Here is an 18,569-nt window from a genome sequence, read left to right on the forward strand (position 1 = left end):
TTCCCCAAATTCTGGAATGCCCCACAAGGGTGCAAAGCAAGTTTCGGAGTATACTGGACCTGATTTTGCTAAGTAGTAACTTTCTCTTAGAACAAGTGAAGGTAGAAGTAATAGAAGGAATATCCGATCACAATATTACGATGTGCACCTTACCTCTAGATTACAAAATATCAGTGCAAACCACAACTCAAACTATAATAAATTCTAACAAAGCGGATGAAGCCCTCATACAAACCTATTTACCTCACGAATTCCAAGAGATTTCAGCCTAGGCCTCAGATCCTTTGACTGATTTAAATGTTGTCGGGTTGCGTTTAAAAGACATAGTGTCACACTGTGCAACAAATTGTATTCCTAAAAAAAACATTAATAGAAGAAAACATTGAAAAATAACCCGTGGATTACCTTGGGAAGTAATACACGCAAAACGCCAACTCAAAAGGTTACGCAAAGTTAGCAAGGCCCGTTCAACACCCCTAGGCTAGCGCTTGCAGTGTATCGCACACGTGTAGAGATTATATCAGATCGGTGATGCGCAGTATGTACAGCGCGCTGGATCATGTCTCTATAAGCCACGCTCTCAATAAACCTGTGTTCCTTTGCTGCACTGGCTATGCTGCTGTAAACGTCGACTCCCTCGGCACATTACATGGTGCCAGAAGTTGACCCGCTGCCCATCCACGCCTGAGAGGAATCGTACCCGCGAAGAATGCGTTATGGGACCTGCAGAAGACACCACAGCCATTGCGGCTGACGGGTAATTTAATAGAGAACTGGAAGCGTTTTAGGCAGAAATGTGAGTTATTTCTGCAGGCAACTGAGGCAAAGGACCAGCCGAAAGCGGAAGCATCGAAGGCAGCCTTCCTGCTGAGCATGGCGGGTGACGACGCGCTGGACGTCTTCAAGAACTTCCAGTTCGCGCCGGATGAAAACAATAACCATTACAGTACGACGGTGAGAAAGTTTGATGCCCATTGCGCCGAAGTGAGCAATGAAGTGCACAAGAGAGATGTATTCCGTTCAAGAAAACAAGCGGAGGGAGAACCATTTGAGAAATTTGTTCGTGACCTGAAAAAGCAAGCAGCGCAGTGTAATTTTCGCGTATTGCGAGGATCGATGATAAGGGACCAGATCGTATTTGGCATGCACAATCCTAAACTACGTGAGGAAATGCTTCGTGGCAGCCAACTGACTTTGCAAAAATCAGAGGAAATTTGCAAAGCAGTGGAGACGGCAGCAAAGCGAAACGAAGTATGGCGTAGCGGGGCACACAGAGTCGATGCCATTTCGAGGCGCTCGGCGCCACCCTCAAAAGAGCGGCAGCAAGGAAAAGAACAGTTTCACCGTCGTAAGTGCAACCACTCGCACAAACTGAAGCAATGCCCTGATTTTGTAAAGCGGTGTCGTTTGTGCCACAAGCTGAACCACTTTGCAAGAGGTTGCGCATCAGCGGTAGTAAGCGAAATCAAACAGCAACACGAGGACTTCGACATTCTCGAGATCACGACAGCTAGTCGGGATCTCGAGTTAAAGCCCAAGTTCGCAATCGCGAGATGAGCTTTAAAGTGGCCACCGCGTCGCCGGCAAGCCTGTTTCCCATGTCAATTCACCACTGAGGGGAGGGGAGGGGAGCGGGAGAGTTGAAACAACGAATTTGGTACTGAGGGCGTATAACGGTGGTACCATATCATGCTTTGGAACGTCTACGAAGGAAGTAAGGCTTCAATTCAAGTTTATTACATACCTAAAAAAAGTTACATAGTTGTGCATATACTTGGTAGTACGTAGTACTTCTGCTACAATCACATTTTTCGTTGTGACAAATGCCCGGCAGGCCTTACTAGGACTAGAAGCTAGTGAAGCTTTGGGGCTGGTCCAGCGTACAGTACGCGTCGTAGACAAGATTTCCAACGACGGACTTCTCAAGAATTTCAGGCATGTCTTCGAGGGCCTAGGTTGTTTGCAGCAGGCCTACAGCATGGTCCCGAAACCTCAAGCAGTGCCAGTCGCGCAACCTGCTCGACGAGTTCCTTTGGCGCCGGAAGAGCCTCTAAAGAAAGAACTTGAAAGAATGGTACATGCTGGCATACTTGTTAAAGTGAACGAGCCTACCGACTGCGTCAGTCCTTTAGTTCTGGCAAAGAAGAAAGATGGCACGCTAATTAGGGGGTGCATGGACCCCAGAACTGTTAAGTACATAAAGCGGCAGCATTTCCCGCTTCCTAGGCGCAACGATTTCGAAGCCCGTTTAACCAATGCCGCGTACTTCAGCTGTCTTGACGCGAACTCCGGCTATCATCAGATACCGCTTGACGAGCGGTCATCTCAGATCTGCACCTACTCTTCGCCGTTTGGGAGATACCGTTTCCTACGCCGGCCCTTCGGCATTTCATATGCACCGGAGGTATTTCAACAAACCAAGTATTCGACGGCCTACCTTATGTGCTAGTATACATTGACGACATTTTATTTTGGGGTTCCAGTAAGCAAGAACACGATGAATGGTTGACAGAAGTACTTAAAGCTGCCGAGAAAGCAGGATTGACTTTCAGCACTCACAAATGCGAGTTCGGTGTGAAGTCAAATTCCTTGGTGACGTCATACGCCAAACGGGCATATCGCCTGGCCGAAAGGTAATCGAAAGCTTGGCGAAAATGGCAACACCAACGTCCTAGACTGACGTCCAGCGAATGCTGGGGGTGCTTAACTATTGCGGCAAATTCGTGCCATGATTGTCTGAGCGAACGACGCTTTTACGAGAGCTTATCAAGTCAAGACTACCGCGCCCCTGGGCCGGTATGTTGAAGCGATGCATTATAACTAATTCTATACTAGTCTTATCACCCACCGCTCACGGCGGCCTGATCCCGTCGATAACGCGAGCGGACCGTCCCTCTGACCACTGACAAAGCGTGATTAGCGCGAAAAGGCATTAGCTCCGGAAAGGCATCGCTACAAAATACCGGCCCTGCTTGCAATCTTTGATCCGCAACGAGAAATTAAGATAACTTGCGACGCATCAAAGGAAGGTGTCGGTGCAGCATTATTGCAAGGCTACAATGGTTAGTGGCGACCTGTAGCATATCCATCTCGTGTATTAACCCGAGCATAGAAAATATATGCCCAAATTGAATAGGAGGCAGTGGGGATTTGTTTTGGCCGTGAAAGGTTTCACGAGTTTGTGCACGGAAGAAAAGTGCTCATCGAAACAGACTATAAGCCGCTTGTAGCGATCGCGCAAAAGGAAATCGCCGACATGCCACCGCGAGTGTAAAGATTCTTTTTGCGATTGCTAAAATACAACTTTGTTTTGCAGTACATTCCCGGAAAGCAATTGGTTCTCACTATTATGTCGTCACGCTCGACGGCTGACCAGGGCGAAGACCAAGTTGGCACCACTCCTGGTACCACAGACGACATGGAGATCCATGCGGTGCAGTCCTTGGGCTACATGGTTCCTTCCGAAACGCAGTGGTTACTGCAGCAAGAAACGTCTCATGAGGTGTATACCTACAGACCGTGAGCCAGAGCTTGGCAAGCGGGCAGCCGGTGAAAGGGGAACTCAAGCCATTTTTGAAAGAACTGTCAGTCGTTAATGGAATAGTGCTGAAGGGCTCGAAAATTGTAATGCCGAAGAGTATGCGACAAAGCATCCTGAAAAGAGTACATGCTGGCCACCTCGGGTTGCAAAACTGCAAAGATAGCGCTCGAACTCTGGTGTTTTGGCCCGGTCTGAACTAGAGAGGGGTCGCTCAGTAGCGAGCCGGATCTTGTGAGCGGCTCTTTTTAAAGAGCGAGTGAGCGGTCGTTCTGTAAAAATGAGCGGCGGTTCTTTTGGAGAAGGGGGGCCGGTTCTCTCGCGTTCAGAGAGCCGTGCCGATGCGTTCCGTCAGAGCCGGGGCTGCCGGGTCTTCTGCTGGGTGCGACTTCCGCGCCATCTATTAGCGGTACGAGAAAGCAACTGCCCTCCCGCCCTTCCTCGCAAGAGTCGCCTTCAGCCCCTCGGCTCGCTCCTGAGGGCTCAGGAGCGAGCCGCTCTTTTCGCCACGGCTCCCTCGCTCTTCAAAAGATTCGGCTCGCTCCTGAACGCTCAGGAGCGCGCCGCTCTTTTGAAAAGCGATTGAGCTGTGGTTCAGTAAGTGAGCGGCGGTTCTTTCGGAGTGAGGAAGCCGGTTCGCTCTCCTTGAATGAGCCGTGCCGAACCGTTCCGTCAGAGCTGGGTCTTCTGCTGGGTTTCGAGGTTTCGGTTTCTTACCGACGAATGGTGGCCAGTGCGGGCCGACTCGCGCTACAAGTACTCGCTCGCAGTGTGTGGTGTGCGCAGCAGTCCCTTTGGTTTTTTGTGCGTCTTATGGTGGTGGCACCCGATGCCATCGAGGGGAGAAGTAGTCTTAATTGACAAAGGATGGTACCGTTCGTTTCCTGCTGCTGTTCGAACGATGCCGCACGACTCTCACCGATCGCACATCGTGCGCTGGTCCAATAACACTTCGAAGATGGTCTTCCGTGTCTTTAAAGGGCCCCTAAACCACCTCAGATAATTTTTGAACATTTCAAGTAAACGCGCAGCCGGGGGAATCTGGTGATGTCAACTGCAGAAACGATGTCCATTGGTTGAACAAGAACCTATGACTTCCGGTTAGTCTGCTAGCAGGTACGCGCGCTTTCTGCTCTTCCTCGTCGTGTTGCTCGTTTGTGTGCCCTTGCGAATCAGTAATTACAGCCCGCAACGCAAGTACCAAATCACTCGCGTTCCAACACAGTCGTGCTTAGCTGTCTGATTAGCTGCGCGAACAGAGTGCGACAATGTAGGCCTTTCCAGACGTGCGCGCAACACAGGGTCTATAGCGGTACGCTTCGCATAACACGGGCCGGCACCGCAGCAACAGCGGGTAGCCGAGAAGCGCTGAGTCCACGTTACCGACACGGTAACTCATCGCACGCCGTTTGCCATTCGCGGGCCGCCGTTCGACAGCGGTTCTTGCTCGCGAACGGCGAGATTTCCTTGCCCTACGTAGAAAGGATGTGACCGGGACTTATTTGTGCGGCAAATTCACCGCCGCTGATCGCTCGACGGTGCCTATATCGTCGCTAGGCCTTTTCTGGTTCCCTTCAACGCTAAAACGGACGGCGCTTTGAAATGAAATACCGAACCTCACAAGCCGCAATATTTTCTTATCGTTGTTATCGCTCTTCGCAATACTTGTACACAAAGAAGAAAAATACGCTGATATTAGCGGCGCCGTCGGCTGCGATGCGAGCACAGCCGAGCCCGTCGTCTCCCGGCTGCAGCTGATGTTTTCGTTGCCGGTGGCGGAGGCGCGCAGGTTCGCGGTCGTCGATTGGGCCATTGATGGTGCAGCGGGCGGGGCGCCGGCCTAACTGCCGTCTACTTTGGACATCTCTCGCGCGGCAGACGTTCTACGGCACTGGCAGACGGTTCGCCGTCGGTATATGTGCCGCTATTGTGGACGTGACCGGAAGTATGCAGTGTTTTGAGAAGCGCGTTGGCGATGCCGTTTGTCACGTAACCTTTCGAGAAGCACTCGGCGAGGAGGGGAGACCTGCCGATGAGGAAAGTAGCGAAGGAAAGAGCGAAACGAGGGAGGGCCGTTTTTCGATCCAAACGCGCGTAACTCCGCTATTACGGTACCATTTCGAAAAAATTCTCGTGGCTACGTGTTCGTTGTAGACTCATGCACAACTGCAACACCCCAACTAAATTTCGATCTCTGGGTGGTTTCGGGGCGCTTTAACGACAAGGTGAACGTACAGTTTACGTCCTGGTCTTCATTTGTGCTAATTAGTGTAGTCATGAAAATGTCGCCCATGACATCCACTTCAGTGCATTTTCTGAGCGTGTATCAGCACGTCAATAAAACGAGGCCAATGATCTGTTGTGTTGTAATCGAACTTCATTTATTTATTTTTTTGTCCCGGTGTATGATGGCATGATCGCCAGTATCGCGCGTGCACTCAAAAGATTAAAAAAAACGAAAGCTACGTGCGGCAGTCTTGTGGATATTTTGTATTATTTTTGTATTGTACTTCAAGAAATGATTTCTACATTCATATCGCATGGCGTTACAGCTTGCTCATATTATAATGAACGTACGTATGTGAATACATGAATAAAGTTGAAACATAATGTACAACCATTTTGTGTTCTTAGTTTGACAAAAGTTGATTTTAAAGTACCACAAAAACGGACAAGCTTCTGTAATGACGATGAAGTTACATATTTTTTTTTCTGAAAAAAGTACCTTGTATTCTGCCTGTCACAGTATCATAAGCGTTTTATCCCCAATATCGGAAAAGAAAATTTCATTACAACTAAAATTCACGCTTTTAAGATATGTCAAAATATTCTCTAAACATAGCGAAAATACCAATAACACGGTTATTAAATTATGCATATGTCGTTTTTTTTTCAAAGCCACATAACTATAGAATATGCATAACACAGGCTACACGTTTAAGTGAACCGGTGAGCCTTTCAAATGAACCGGTTCATTCCAGTGAGCTGAGCCGTTCCGAGCCGCTCACTGAAGTGAGCCGTTTTTCCCATCTCTAGTCTGAACGGCGAAATCGCCACGCTAATAAGCTGCGCAACATGCAGGAAGTATGCGTACAGGCAACCACAGGAACCACATCTAATGCGGCCAGTTCCAAAATGTGCTTAGTATAGGGTTGGAGTAGACATCTTTTCTTATGCTGGAAGTTCTTATGTGGTTGCTTACGACGCCTTCCCTGAGGTTGAGAAACTCGAAGACACAATCGCAGCCCTAAGCGCCCCGTTCGCCAGGTACGGCGTACCTGTAGAAGCTTGCATGGATAACGGACCCCAGTTTTCAAGCCGTGAATTTTCCAGATGTGCCAAAACATGCGACTTCAACCATATAACCTCCAGCCCCCGTTATCCGCAGTCGAACGGATTGGCTGAAAAAAGGTGTGCAAATCCTAAAGCACATCCTGAAAAAGACTCGAGAGGCGAGGGAGGACTTCTGGCTGGGTCTGCTAGCCTATCCCTCAGCACCACTGGAAGTTGGGCATTCTCTGGGTGAGCTTCTGCAAAGGCGACTTCGTTCTAACCTTCCTGACTTCGGCAGGGTGTCCCGGACCCCTGTGAAGAAGCACCACCAAGTCAAGGCTGGGAAGCCTTTGCAAATACTGCGCAGTGGCACGAAGGTGAAGCTTCATGATGCGGCTGGGTGGTCTTCAAAAGCGAAGGTCGTCGGTGAAACTGCTCCTTTTTCCTATTTGGTACGAACTCAAGATCGCCGTGTGCTGAGGCCACAGCATCTTTGCACGTCGGGCGCCTGCCTGCAAAGCATGCACCGCCCCAGCCGCTCGTCCCGCTCACCCGTATTCTAGCAAACTCTAGCCGAAGCGCCGCCACGACCACTGATCTACACGCCACGAAAGGTCCTGAGCGCAGCGCATGGATGGAGTAAATGGAGAAAGTTTCTCTTTGCTCCATGGTGCAGCGTAACGCGATGCTGCTAGGCAGCCGGTTGAGAACATGCGTTCAATCATAGATGGACGCAGTGCTATAGTTCAGCCGCGTGACGAATGATCTTATATTACCAGTAATCGTTTTACCAATTCGCCTTTGAAGAATCAGCAAGTCGCGAACGCTTTTACACCACGCTGAAAGCATTAATTACATTGATTTAGGTAAGGAATACAATGGCATCCTCTGGTTTGAGACTAGAGATGCGAAGTGCGGTAAAAAAACGGGAAAATTCCGGAAAAAAAAAACAGTTTTTTTTTCGTTTTTTTCGGCGCAGTTGGAAAAATTGGTCAAAATTTCCGCGGGGAAAAACGTACCGAAATAAAATGTAGGCAACACCTTGCGTTGAACGTAAAAGCGAAACGCAGAAAGCGGAACCGAAACGTCGTACTAGATACCGAAACACAAAACGACGGCTGGCCACTCGCCATCGATATCACATAATAGAGAGTGTTAGAATAGGGGCCCCAAAAGTTTAGGACCCCAAAGAGCTTTGCGGGTGTTAGCGTTGGGGCATGCAAGAGTGATGAGTTTTAGAATAGGGCTTTGCGTTTGTGAATAGCGTCTTGCGCTTGCAGCGCCACTACGGTGTCAAAGAAAAACTATCATAAATATTAAAATGAACTATACCATTTTATTAAAGGAAGAGTAATTTTGACTTTCGTGGTTTTGCGTTTAATTACAATTAAGATGTTATTCTATTAGCAGCAAACGATTTATTGCGCCTAATTTTGAGTCACCAACTTGACGTGCCTTCACCAGCCAAGCTAATCCACGTTAGGCCTACGAGCCATGAAATCGACGATCGAATTGAGAATCAGCGGCGTCTAATGAATCAATCTTCATTACACACACTAGTTGAGAGAAAGCGATAACCGCAGTCACTTCTCCTAGCTTACTAACTTCCCGCGTTACCACGAATCAAGCCGAGTTTGGTACTCGGAGAGCCGCCGCTTCGATGGGTCCGCCATGTTTGTTGACGCAAAGCTTTTGGGGCTGCTTTTGGGGCTCCCGCTAAATCGGCGAAATAGCGTGCCCAGCGCAAAACCCAAACGCAGTTAGCGTCTCGCTCATGCGCAGTTGTTTCCATGCTATTTCTTTGGGGCCCCAAAACGTTTGGGGCCCCTATTCTAAAACTCTCTATTGTCAGCTCCAGCGTCAGCGTGGCTTCGTCATTCCGGTGCGGTTTCGCATGTTTTGGTGCCCGTTATTGTTCAATTTTGACTTTCCCTCGTGCACTTGTGCAACCTGTCGCGGAAGTCCGCATATGAAGCCGTGTGGAAGCAGATTCTGCAATGGTACGGCCAATTTCCGATGTGTGGATGCACTTCACGGTCGGGGAGACATCTTCATCCATGTTTCCATATAGTCGAAGCCACGACGAAATAGCCACAGAAGAGACATTTGTTCTTTGTTCTAACTGCCGTAACAATTCTAAGAAGCCGCACCCGTCCATAGAGAACTGAACGCGTTCGCGGTGATGCTTCCGGCTTGTCTTCGATCTGTCAAACCCTGCATTCGTTTGTGAAAAGGCAGAAAGCATTTCACTTCTGTCATTTACATAATGAGAGTTGTGGCTTTTGACATTTGGCAATAAACAATTGACCCTATGCTCAAGAAAATTTGTTCTTTTTCATTTTTTCCAAAATTTCAGAAAAAAAAACGTGAAAAAAACAGGTTTTTTTCCGATTGCTCAAAATTTCCGGAAATTTTGCATCTCTATTTGAGACGACTTCGGTCTTTCTGGACTTTTACATTCTGTTGAAACAGCGCAAAATACGACGGAACAAGAAAAGGGAAGTACATAGGAGTAGCACTGCTAGCTTCCAGCTGCGCCGGGGCGACAGGCTTTTCACAGTCGAGACGCGCGAGTACAACTCGCTGCACGTTACATGCACACCACCAGAAAGTCCGAGACCGGCCCGGGCCCGGGTCAAAAACCCATGTCGTGCCCGAGCCCCGCCCGAGCCCGTGAAAACTGCCCTACTCGGCCCGACCCGGCCCACGGGCTGAGCCGGGCCCAGCCTTTCGGGTAAGCCCGAGCCCGTGCAGTGCTCTACTCAGCTCTCGTCCAGTGAAAAAGCCGATAAAGCCAATAGATATAACCAATTCTTTCGTTCGCTCTTCACAAAAAATAATGGCGTCGTGCCGGACTTAGTTCCACGGACTATTTTCACTATCGACGCACTCGTTATCACAGACGCTGGTGTTCTTAACCTTCTTCTTGCCCTAGACACTAAAGAAGTGTGTGGCCGGGAAAATATACCCAACCAATTTCTTAAAAAGTACGTACAGTGGTGCAGCAGATACCTCGGCCTTGTTTTTCCGTAAATCCCTTTCAACATCAAAACTACCCAAAGATTGGAAAATAGCTAAAATTATTCCGATCTACAAATCGGGAGATAACACCATTGAATCAAATTTCAGACCAATATCATTAATGAGTACGGCATGCAAACTACTCGAACATATAATTTTAAAACATTTACCTCCTTTTTTTTGTAAATGAAGGCATCCTGTCCCCTAACCAGCATGGTTTTCGCACGGGTTTATCGACCGTAACTCAGTTAACCGAAGTCATGCACGATTTTGCGCTGGCTATTAACAACCACAGCCAAACGTACATTATCCTACTTCATTCTTCTAAAGCGTTTGACTGTGTTTGTCACACCACGCTCATAACCAAACTAAAAAACACGTTATCGGAGACGGTGAAATTCTTGCTTGGGTTCGTGGGTTTTTTGTTTAATAGGTCTCAGTTTGGTATTTTCGAACGATCACATCAGATATAATAACAGTTACCTCAGGAGTGTCCCAGGGTTCCGTGCTCGAACCCTTCTTATTTCTCGTGTATATTAATTATATAACTACTTATATAAACTGTAAAATAAAGTTATTCGCGGATGACTGTATCAAAATCACTACTCCCTTAACAAATCACTTAGTACTATTACAGAATGGTGCTCAGACGGGCAGGTGAAAATAAATGTAAAAAATAAATGTATATCTGCATCTATGACGATAACGAGGCAAAAAGAACCTCCAGACTATTGCTACACCATAAATGGCACAGCTGTGACTAAAGTACAGAAATATAAATATTTAGGCTTAACAATAACCTCAGACCTAAGATGGGACGAGCATAGTGGCCACATTACTTCATCTGCTATGCAAAAGTTATTTTTTTCCCGCAGATCACTTCAGCAGGTACCCTTATCAACAAAACTCCTAGCATACAAAACATTCGTTAGGCCGATCCTCGAATACGGAAAAACTGTATGGTTTCCTCATACCCAGACTATAACAAAGAAATCAGGAACAGTACAAACGAAGGCCATTCGATTCATCCATAACAAATTTAAACCGGAAGACTCTGACTAACCTTCTAGCTATATATGGGCTCCTTACGCCAGAATCACGAGCGAAACAGGCATGTTTAAAATTTCTTTATCAACTCCTGCATATTTATTTCAAAATTGACATTTCAACTTAAATTTCTCCTTCACAAACACGACCTGTCAGGCACAAACATACAAATACTTTAGTAGAGTATAAATGTAATAATGATGTGTTTAAATATTCCTTTTTTCCGGTTGACATCCGTGAATGGAATGTGTTAACGCCTCTCACAACTAACGCTGAATCATTGCCTGAGTTTGCATTAGAAATTGAAAATAAATTCCTAGCAGGTTAAAATTGCTAGTGCTATTATTCGATCATGCAAACCAGAATGTATATGTATTTGGTGTATATATTATGTAGTGTAAATTGCCTATGCGTAAAGTACAAAGTTGATGTTATACTTTTTATATATAACACACGTTATACATTGTATAGCTTGATCCTTAACGTGATGAGCGTTCTTTGTATCTGTACATATACATAATGCCCACCTGCTATGGTCTCAGGAAAGACTGGCAGCATATAAATAATATATATATATATATATATATATATATATATATATATATGCGTGACTTTAACCACCAGAACGAATCTGCAAAACTTACGCACGTCACCTTCTACCTAACCGGCGTCGCGAAAGCTTGGTTTTTCAACCATGAGCTCGATGTTGTCAACAGCAATTTTCAACTGTCAACTGGAGCTGTCGACCACAATTTAGTTTAAACACCACCAATGCCAGATTTTCGCGAACTCTTCAGTCCGCTCCGATATCGGCAAGAAGCTTGCTGAGCGTGTTCAGCACTCGGGCGAGTCGTACACTTCGTACATAGAGGATGTCCTCGCCCTCAGCCGCCGCATGAACACCTCGATGCGGAGAGTAACCATGTACGCCACCTGCTGAAGGGTATTGGGACTGTGGCATTCAATGCTCTTGTAGTGCTGACTCCCACTACCGTCGCAGACTTCATCAGCACGTGTCAGCGCCTCGATGAGCTGAATATGATCCGCTTACAGCCTGACCCATCTGATTTCAGGGCGTCCAACAACAGCGAGCTGCGTGCCCTGATTCGCTCTATCATCTGTGAGAAACTGCATGCCCAAGCTTCGTCAACCCCTCCTGAGCTCCATATGACGCCTCCTGATGGCGGCCTCCGCCATATCATGAGGGAAGAGCTAGCTGCCGTGACCAGCCCGCAACTCCGGAGCTCGCACCCTATCCCTACACCAACTTACGCTCAGGTTGCCTCCATAGTACCACCCTTCCAGCAGCCACCGCAGCAGGCACGTCTACCGCACGGGACCCTGAATCCGATCACTGAAAGTCCACCACCTCTTCCGTCTTACAAGGCATCCTTGGCCACATTTCAAGGTTTTGCCGACGCCGTCAGCAAGTCGAAAGGCGTGGCTATGACGGGTTTGAAAGGGACGAGTTTTTTGGCTCGGCATCACAATGTCGGCGTTCTGACTACAATTATTATCCACGCCGTTCCACATCTCCGCAGGAATTCAACGCTACCAGTTCATTGCGTTTCCCGCGTCGTCGCTTTCCATAACACAAGCGGCGCTCCTCTTCCCTTCTTCGATCGGCTACTTCATCCTCCAATCACCGCCCGGAAAACTAAATAGTGCAGCTTCAGGAGGGAAAGCTACATCCTTTGGACAACGTGAAACTCCTCCGGCACGCCCGTCAAATGTACTTTTGGGGTGTGTTGAACGTGTACGGACTGAAGCTTTGGTTGACATGGGTGCATCGCTTTCCGTTATTAGTACTGACTTGTGTTCTCGATTGCGAAAAGTGAAGACACCATATAATCGCCCTCCCCATTGTTGTGCTATTGCAGTTCTTGTTCAGCCCTCTGGTGTTTTCACTGCACGCGTTTTCATTGATGGCATCCTTCACCACATTCAGTTTGTCGTGCTATCTTCGTGTACATACTCGATGATTTTGGGATGGGACTTCCCGTCCTCCGCCTCAGCTTTCATCTCTTGCAGTCAGCGAACTATTCATATCACGGACACTGAATCTTGGTCCGATGTCGATGCTCACAGCCCAGGTTTCGTCACGTCTACCGACTGTTTCATTCCCGTGGGCAATGAGAATCTTCTAACACTGACTTCCGACACCATTGGTAATGGTGATGTGTTCGTTGCACCGAACGGTCGCTGCATTTCTGGTGGACTTAGCTTTACTCATAGCCTGTTGCTGTTTCAGGGTGGTAGAGCGTTCGTCGCTGTTGGGAACCCTACTTCTTCGCCAGTTGAGTTCTTCCAGGGCACCACTGTAACTTGCTTTACTGACACCAAACCTCTTTCGCTGGTACCCCTTCACACCCAATCACCACATTTACCTACCACAACTGATGCTCATGCTGCTGTCGCTGGTTTAACGGCTGGGATAAATCCCGATCTGGCTGCTGCGCAGAAAGACGATTTTTTGGCCCTACTGCAGAAACACAGCGCCTTATTTGTCGTTTACTCCAAGCTTCGTTTATTTTTATTCAAGTACCCTAAAGGCCCTTAGGGCATTAGATAAGTGTGTTACAATAAATCAGTAATACTGAAAGTAGACGCATTCAAACAGTATGTTAAAAGTATGTATGTTAAAATGGGGCGCACTTCCGTCGCGGTGCATCGCATCCAAACCGAAGGCAGTTCGATTATATACTGCCACCCGTATTGCGTGTCTTCCGCAGAACAGAAAATCATTGCGGACAACGTTGATCACATGCTTAAAAGAGACATCATTCAGCCATCATCCAGTTCTTGGTCGTCCCCTGTTGTGTTGGTGCGCAAGAAAGACGGCTCTGTACGATTTTGCGTCGATTATCGAGCACTGACTAAGACTTATACCCGCGATGACAGGAATCTAGGATGCCATTGACTCCCTCCCGGGCGCTGAATATTTCTCCAGTCTAGACCTCCGATCCGGATACTGGCAAATACCTATGCACGAAGCGGACAAGGGCAAGACAGCCTTTGCAACACCGGACGGACTTTACGAGTTCAACGTCATGCCCTTCGGTTTATGTAATGCCCCTGCAACATTTGAACACACGATCGAAGCAGTTTTACGCGGCCTGAAGTGGAAGACTTGTCTGTGTTATTTAGATGACATCGTTATTTTACAGCGTAAACTGTTAAGGGCTCATCCCAATAGCCGTTTCGGGTCGCGATAATGCCGCCGCCGGCGGCCGCGTAACCGCTATCACCGGAAACGCGAAAATGTACCCAATTCTCTGGGATCAAACCCGCGCCCGGTGCGTGGGAGCCGGATACTCTATCAATGAACCACGCAAGCGCTTGCTATCGGACCGCGGAAAATACCCTAAGGTAAACACAGGGTGAGACGACTGGAGCCTCTGCCAGTATGGTGGCTCCATCTAGATAAGATGCCTGCAAACGCAGCGTCCGCAGGCGCAGACGACGATATGCGATTCAGACGAAGCGCGCAATCAACACGCTCCCGAGCTGCCGAGCCTCCGCCAGTATGGTGGCGCCATCTAGTTAATGTGCCTGCAAACGCGGCGCACCCGACATGCAAGTTGTAGTTGTAAGGCTTGACCGGGCTCAGCAGGCTGCTGTGGAGAGAGCATTACAAGCCGCAGCTCGCCGTCGACGCCGGGCGGACAGTTCAGATCGTTCTCGTCAAAATGAGGCGAACAGACTGCTGCGAAAATCTTCCTGTGCGTGGTGCCCAAATTGGAATTACTGTTGAGCCGCTCCACCAGCTTACGCTGTGACTGTGCTGCGTGTGCCACGCAGGCCTGTGACTTTTATTTTCTAGAACTTTTCGTCAGCACTTTGAGCGTTTGGACGAAGTTTTCACATGCAATTCCAACGCTGGACTCCATCTCAACAGAATGAAATGCCATTTTGCCCAAAAGAACATAAAAGTGTTGGGCCACCTTATCAGTAAAGATGACGTTCGACCAGATTCCGACAAGGTTACTGCCGTGCTTCGCTTCCCTCAAAATGAAAACAATTAAGAAGTTTCTAGGGTCTGGCATCCTACTTCCGCCGCTTCATCACTCGTTTTGCTGCCATGGCATCGCCTCTGCACAAGTTGCTGACGTCGGGCACTGCTTTCCCATGGACAGAAGACTGCAAACTTTCCTTCGAAGCCCTTAAGGAAGCCTTCACAACCGACCCTGTTCTCTGTCACTTCGATGAGAACGCACCAGCTTGTTTGCACACCGACGCTAGTGGCCATGGGATCGGTGCTATCCTTCTACAGCGTGATACCACTGCACAAAAGGGAGTTGTTGCTTATGCCAGTCGCGAATTAACGGCTGCCGAGAAGAACTACTCGATAACAAAGCAGGAATGCCTCGCAGTAGTTTGGGCCTTACGAAAGTTTCTACAATATCTTTATGGACGCCACTTCAGGGTCATAACCGACCACCACGCCTTATGCGGGTTGTCGTCAATGAAAAATTTGTCTGGACGCCTTGGTCGCTGGGTGGTCCGGTTACAAGAGTACGATTTTGACGTTTGTCTACAAGTCTGGGAAAAAGCATCAAGATGCCGACGCTCTGTCTCGCTGCCCCATGCCACTACTATCTTCGAAAACGTCTCTCCATTGATCGCCACTTACCGATGAGACTAACTCTCCACTTACGTCATTACCTCTAGCGGTTACTGCCACGTTATCTTCCAATCGCGTCTCTCAGTTCTTCCAATCGCGTCTCGCTCTTGTGTACGGGTCTGAACGCCTTACCTTTTTTTGCATTATGCGTCCCTCAGTTCGCCTTGTGTCAACGTTCTGATCCCTACTGCAGCAGCATTATCCAACGCTTGTGCGGAGCTACTTCTGCACCAATGCCACATTACGTAAACAGCTGCGACTAATTAAGCTCGACAACGATGGGCTGCACCGTTACATTCACAACTCCGACGGACACCACTGGGTACCTGTTCTTCCACGTTCGCTGCACACACAAGTCCTTGAAGCCTTTCCCGACGACCCATCTGCTGGGGTTTCCACAAAACATGCCGTTTCTTTGGCCAGGTATGTCTACCTTTGTGGCCAAGAACGTCGCTTCTTGCGCCCATTGTCAACGGCGGGAACGACAGACTTCGCCTCCTGCTGGCCTTATACAGCCCATCCCATGTCCCGAGACACCTTTTGCCATCGTTGGGATAGGCCTAGTCGGCCCTTTGCCCATAACGCCCGCAGGTCATCGATGGGTCGTAACAGCTGTTGACCACCTCACATGTTACACAGAGACCGCTCCTCTACGCTCTTGTTCGGCCTCAGACGTTCCGGACTTCTTACTGGATGCCATTGTGCACGTCATGGTGCACCTCGTGTACTGTTGAGTGATCGCGGCAAGACTTTCATGTCAACAATGATCGAAGTACTCAGAGCTTGTGGCTCAGTTCATAAGACTACATCAGCATATCACCCTCTAACAAATGGCTTAACAGAACGATTTTATCGCACACAAACCGATATGACATCAATGTATATCGGGCCAAACCACGACAACTGGGACAAACTTTTACCATTTTTGACGTTTGCTCACAACACTACAATCCAACGAACTACGGGGTACTCGTCTTTCTACCTAGTTTACGACCGTTCGCCGACATTCACCGTCGACGCGGCGTTCTTCAATGCCCCAACTAACACCTCGGGCAGTATACCCGAAAAGTCTATCTCGAGACTCGACGAATGCGGTCAACGTGCTTGCTTGAAGACAGAAGTCAGTCAGCTAGATCGCAAGCAACGTTACGATATTAGTCGTCGATACGTCTACTTTCATCCTGGAGAGGAAGTGCTCCTTTGGACGCCCATTCGTACACTTACACCCGGTTTTTGTGAGAAGTTTCAATCACGCTTCCTTTAACACCACATTAATTATGAACAAACATTCCCCGTGAACTATCGCGTTACTCCCGTCGAGGTTTCTTCAGACCATCTGTTATCCTGGTTCGGAGATCGTTCACGTTTCATGTCTCAAACGATTCGTTCGGCGGTTCCCTCCTGGCTAAATCGTGGCCTCGCTCGCCGCTCGCGTGCGCGGCGAAATTAGTCTGAGCATTATTCATACTTTGCATATACTCATCTGTACGTCCTCCGCATCACTGTTTTGGGGCTTGGTGGTGGGGCACTCGCTCGGGTGAATCAAGAATAATGTGACTGCCTAAACCTTGTCTCACGATATATATATATATTGATAGTACGCTTTTAAGGGTAACAGCACTTGTCGTTTACATGCATGCGCAGAAACAGGACACGGCCAAAGGCGCGAGCGCGCGCACCAACAACATACGTCTTCTTCTTCTTCTTCGGCTGGCGACCGTATTTGTCACTACAATATATATACAGGGTATGCCAGCTAAATGTACCCAATGTTTTAAAAACGACGGAGTGTGCTAGGAGGTTCGAACCAACTCATTGGTTTTGAGGATCGCGTATCCTAGCCTGCGGTATTTTTTCGTTTTGCAAAGTCAATAATTAGTATGAACTAATTGCCTAACTTTTTAAATATTGCCTTCACCAAGAAAGTGCCCATACGAAAGATGTAGATTAGCTTTATAAATGGCTGACTGAAGTGTTTGCAGTTAAGTACCATTAATGAAGCCTTTAAAGGGACACTAAAGAAAAACCGGAAGTGGAGCTTTATTTTTAAATTTATTTAAAAATACCTTACAGGCCTCAATTGAGGCATTGAGTAAGGGGGGCAGTACATAGAAAACACACAGAAAATACATAGAATATTTGACATACGTAAAAGAGTAGCAATTGACATAACTGAACGGGATCCTCAACCGGAGTACTAACGCGACATAGTGAGATAGCGGTAAACACGGCGACATAACGTACCATCGCTACAATAAAGTGCCAGAACGTTGTGTAAATACAAGAATGCCTGGTGCGACAATCATAAAATTTCACAATTTATTAGACATATAGTCTGTCAAGGCCTCACACAATGAATCATGGTTGGACAGGCATGCGATGTTATCCGGGAGCGAATTGCCAAACCTGACGGCACGAGGAAGGGCAGAGTATTGGAATGCTTGTGTAGAACCGTAAAAGCGGGCATAGCTGAAATGATTATGAAGCCTGTGTGACGTGGATTAGGGTCGTTTCACCATTACCACCTGTAATGGTAGATTATCCTATCACGATCACAGACATTCCATTCTTACTGCGAACAGAGGTTTAATAAGCGAGAAAATAGCCGAAAACTGAGAGATAGGTGCTGACGCCCCTTCGAATTTTCCGCACTACACGTTCGTGACGTCGGAGATCACAAATACAGCCCGAACGTGATTGGTCGAGAGCGATTCATCGCTGTTAATAAAACGCAAAATGAAATCAATACACCTTAAACTTACATAAACAGCATTTGCCAATTTGTTAAGCCGTTTCAAGCGAGGACGTCCAAGTTTAGCGGAAAAATGAATAAGTAATAAAAAAATGGCGTGGCGCTACATGCGGTCGTGATAGTTTCGTAGTTTCCTTTTTGCTCCATGCATCGTCCCGTGCGCCTCTTCCGCTCTACCGTGTTGCAATGTTTGGTTGCATGTTGCATTGCTCGAAAAATATTGACTTCGCGGGAAACAGCCAGAAAATGCCTCGTGTGTGTAGTGTTGAGGGCTGTATAAACGGCGCAAGGTGCTTGCGCAGGGGCAGCGGCAG

Source organism: Dermacentor silvarum, chromosome 2 (genome assembly GCF_013339745.2).
Source record: "Dermacentor silvarum isolate Dsil-2018 chromosome 2, BIME_Dsil_1.4, whole genome shotgun sequence".
Classification (NCBI taxonomy): Eukaryota; Metazoa; Arthropoda; class Arachnida; order Ixodida; family Ixodidae; genus Dermacentor; species Dermacentor silvarum.